Below are 4986 nucleotides of genomic sequence, written 5' to 3'. Positions count from 1 at the left end.
AAGAAATGGGTCTATAGTTCTCTATCTTTGGTGAGTCCTCACCTGGTTTTGGGATGAGGGTTTTGATAGCTTCATAGAATGAGTTCGGTAGTGAACTTTCTCTTTCAATTTCATTGAAGAGTTGGAGGTGTATTGGAGTGAGCTCTGCTTTTAAAGCCTTGTACAATTCTGCTGTTAATCCATCTGCTCTTGGGCTTTTCTTAGTTGGGAGGTTTCATAATTCTGTTTCTATTTCATTGCTTTATATGGGCCTGTTAAGATGGTTTAACTCATCTTGGTTTAGTGTCGGCATGTCAATATTTGCTAGGAAAAGTTCCATTTCTGCCAAGTTCTCAAACTTATTAGCATACAGTTTTGAGAAGTATTCCCTTATAATGTTTTGAATCTTGATTGTTCTGGGATGATGTTCCCATTCTCATCTCTGAATTTATTTATTTGGGTGTGTTCTCTTCTTTTTCTGATAAGGTTTACTAAGGGTCTGTCAATTTTGTTAATTTTTTTGAAGAACCAACTCTTTGTTTTGTTGATTCTTTCTATGGTTTATTCGGATTTTAATTCATTTAATTCTGATTTAATTTTAATTTTATCTTTCCATCTACGGGATTGGGTTTTTCTTGCTGCTCTTTTTCAAGGAGGCTCAGATATCTCATTAAATTGTTTGGTTTCAGATCTCTCCAATTTGTTGATGTAAGATCTCTGAGCTATAAACTTGCCTGTGAGTACTGCCTTTGATGTGTCCCAGAGGAGCTGGTAATTTGTGTGTTCATTTTTGTTGAATAGCATGAACATTTGAATTTCCTTTCTAATCTCTTCCATGACCCACTCGTGATTCAGCAGTGTGTTGTTCAACCTCAATGTTTTACAGGACTTTCTTTGATGGCTTTTTGTGTTGAGTTCTAATTTTATTCCCTTGTCTTCTGAGAGAATGCAAGGTATAACTTCAATGTATCTGAATTTGGTAAGTTTGCTTTGCAAACTAAAATGTGGTCTATTTTGGAAAATGTTCCATGTACTGCTGAGAAAAACATGTATTCTGATGTTGCTGGGTGAAATATTTGGTAGATGTCTGTTAAATCCAGTTGATCTATGCAGTTGTTTAGATCTGCCTTTTCACAGCTGAGTTTTTGCCAAGTTGATCTATCTTGTGCGGAAATTCGTGTGTTAAAGTCCCCAACAGTTAATGTCTTTGGATCTATGTGGGATTTGAGGGGAAGTAGTGTTTCTTGGATAAATTTTTATGCTCCTTTATTTGGCATATTTATATATTTCGAATTGTAATATCCTCCTGAAGGAGAGATACCTTAATTAGTATGTAGCGACCTTCTTTATCTCTTCTCACAAATTTTAATTAGAAGTCTATTTTATCTCATATTAACATTGCAACTCGTGCCTGTTTATGGGGGCCGATTGCTTGGTAGATTTTGTTCCAGCCTTTCACATTCAAAATGTGTTTGTTTTTATGGGCAAAATGTGACCCCTGAAGGCAACAGATAGAAGAACCTTGCTTTTTAATCCAACTAGACAGTCTATCTCACTTAATTGGAGAGTTAAGTCCATTAATGTTGAGAGAGAGACCTGGGAAATATTTGGGAGTTCCTGACATTTTATCCACCTTCTTGGAGTCTGTGGTAACTGGGTTCTTTCTATGGTTCTTGGATTCTCAGTTTGGGTTCGGTTTCTTGGTCTTTTTTGTGGTCTTGTTGGTTTTCTATGTGTAGGACATCTTTAAGAATCTTTTGTAGGGCTGGTTTGCTGGATATATATAGTTTCAGTTTTTCTTTGCTCTGGAAGGTTTTTATTTGAACTTCGTTTATGAAGGAGAGTTTAGCCGAATACAGTTTTCTTGGTTGATTGTTGTATGTCTTTATGGCATGACATACATCATTCCAGGCACTTCTTGATTTGATTTTCTCTGCTGAGAAATCTGAGGTGATTTTAACTGGTTTCCCTTTATAGGTGATTGATCTTTTCTCCTTGACAGCTTTAAGGACCTTTTCCATGGTCTGAATTGATCCTATGAAGATTATAATGTGACAGTGGGATGTCCTGTTCTGGTCTGGTCTATTTGGAATTCTAAAAGCTTCTTGTATTTGAATAGGCCTATCTTTTTGAATGTTTGGGAAGTTCTCTGCTAGGATCCTGTTAAATTTCCCAGACCATTAACTTTTCTTTCTAGGTGCTCCTCTTCACCCATTATCCACAGATTCAGCCTTCTGATGGTGTCTTCCAAGTGTTGAATAGATCTATCCTATTTCGTGGATTTGTCTTGGATGCTTATATGTTCTTTCTCTATAATATCTAGGCTTTCTTCAGTCTCTGAAATTCAATTTTCTTCATGGTCCTATCTACTATCAAGATTTTCTACTTTGTTTTTTATTTCTTTTCCTTCTAGTTGGTCGACTTTGATGGCTTCAAATTCTTTGATGGAGCTTTGTTTTAGATCTTGTATGAACTTCTTTACTTCCTTAATTTGGTATTCAGTGTTTATTTTCAAATTACTTTGTTGATTGTTTATGGTTTCTTTGGACTCCCATTCCTTCTGTTGGGTTCCATTCAGCATTCCCTTTGTGGTCTTCATGACTTTTTTCAGCTTTCTGTTTATGGATTCCATGAATGCATTTAGTGATTTTGTGTATTCTCATCCTGCTCTCTCAATTCCTGTATTACTCTTTGATAATCTTCTTCACGTTCATGCAATTCCTGTAGTTCTCTTTGTGTGTTCTCAGCCTGCTCATGCCATTCCTTTATTTCTATTTGAGTGTTCTCAAGCTGTTCATGCAATTCCTGTGTCAATCTTTGAGTAGCTTCCTAACTCTCCTGATATTCCTGTATTGATCTTTGGATTGCCTCCTCTCTCCCCCCTTCACTCTCATAAAGAGTCCTTTCCAGGTTTTCAATCTTTTCATTTACCATGTTTACCAGTAGTGTTTGTAAAGCCTTTTTGGAACTCTCCTCTGGATTATTCATTATCTGTTCTATCCACTGATTATCATGAGTGGGAGTTGAGATAACTGGACTTGCCATGTTTCTTGTGTTTTTCCGGTTGCCCTGCCCATTTGGGATGAAAGTAACACCAGTTTTGTGCTAGCACACTATCTAAAGGCAAGCATCAACCAAAGTCTGTAGTTGCACAGTCAAAAGTCTGTTGATACAATCTAGTTCAACAGATAAATCTATTCAACATCCAACAACTATGTGTTAATAGGTTACAAATCGCAAAGAAAAATTTGGCAAAACAGAAATTATTAGTTTAGGGAGAGATGTGGGTAAAAATAAGAATAGAGGGATGTGGAAAGGCAGAGGGAATGTTAACTTAACTAAATCCTTCTCTCAAAGTGAGAAATAGGTTGGATAGAATGATAGTATAGAGAAAAAAGAAGAAAGAGAAAGAAAAAAAGAGACAAGAAAAAACAAAAAACTAAATTTGAAAGTTAAAAAGTGAAACACTTAAAAATTATGCAAACATAATATTCAGAGAAGAACGTGTATAGGATAAGAGAAGGGTAGGGATAGAAAGGAGACGTGAAAAACTTTAAAATAAAAATGCTTAAAATATTATATACATATAAAGAGGTAGTACTGCTATTAAGGAATTTAAGACTAAGAGGTTTTGAATTGAGTAATAAATTTCTGGATTAAGTGTGCACACAACGGGGGATAAGGTCTAATAATCGACTACAGGTATATCTGAGGATTAGCAGGACAGCAATTAAGTCAAACAAAGAAGAACGAAAGAGAAGATAAGGTGAAAAAAATGAGAAGGAAAGAAAAAAAACGGATCAAAAGGTCAATAGAGCTGAACAAAAAAAAATAATTTTAAAAGAGAAAAAGAAAAAGAAGAAGAAAGCACACACACCCCTAAAATAAAAAGTATAAATGGAAGAAAAATGTTAATAGAAAACAAAATTTTTTTAAGTTAAAAATTAAAAACAGTTTCAGAAAAACATTTTTTTATAAAAGGTACAAAAAAAGATTTCTTTGAGTTTTTTGGGTGGGATGGAGATCCTGTATCTCCCTTGTGTCTGTAACCTGTCTCTAGTTGGAGTCTCTTGTCTGCTTCTGGTATTTGATTTTCTTGTGGCTTGGTTGGTTTCTTAAGTCAGTTTGTTTGAGCAAGCAGAAAGATGCTCTGCTTTACCCAGGGTTTTGTGATCCTCCTACCAGGCTAGTTCTATGGGAGGGAGATCTGCTTTGAGTATCATAGAAGAGGGAGATGGCTGTTTCCTCTTGTTTGCAGATGCTATGATGAGGCTAGGTTCGGGTAGAGTTGAGGCCTTTCAGAAAACAGTAGCTTTTCCCTTTGGGGCTAGCTTCTGAGACACAGAGCCATGCCTGGGGCCATTCTCAGGGTTTATGTTTAATGAATTTCAATTGATTGTCAAGGCTGCTTTAGGGAGGAGCAGCCTCTGTCTCTGTTTACCCAGTAAAGAAAGACATTCCTGGGGCTGGCAGCTCAGGCTGGGTGACTTTTCCCTGGGTGGAGCTCAGTCAGGCAGTTCAGGTTAGGTTCCTGTGACATGCTTAATGACTCTTTTGTTTTCTTCCAAGGCCTGAGTTGGAGCTAGCTGCTCAGCCAGTCCTTTGTCAGTATCAAAGATGGAGATCTCCGATAGTGGGGGGGAGGGGTGGCCTTCCCTTCTCTGCTCCCTGAGAAGAAGTGAGGATATCAGGCTTCTACTCAAGCCATAGTCTTGGTTCCTGGGTTGTCTCTGGTCTGCGAACTGCAGGATGACAATTTGTGCTCCTTGTCAGTTCTTGCTGGTGTTGAGTAGAATCCACTCACCGGCCAAGTCTGGCTCCTTTGTCATGGACTCTCTGTGTTGCAGGTATGGCGTCTACGGCCGCGGCCACCACTGTTGCCACTGCCGCTGGCGCCACAGCCACAGCCATGGCTGCTGGCAAGTGTTCAGATCTGTCTCCTTGCCTGGATTTTCCCTCTCTGGCCTAACACTCTTTTCTGTGATGGCACACTTTGTGTGATTCTCT

The sequence above is a fragment of the Dipodomys spectabilis genome, unplaced genomic scaffold, assembly GCF_019054845.1.
Source record: "Dipodomys spectabilis isolate Male_0828 unplaced genomic scaffold, ASM1905484v1 ptg000301l, whole genome shotgun sequence".
NCBI lineage: Eukaryota > Metazoa > Chordata > Mammalia > Rodentia > Heteromyidae > Dipodomys > Dipodomys spectabilis.
The sequence above is the reverse complement of the archived record's forward strand: the minus strand, read 5'-3'. Positions refer to the sequence as shown.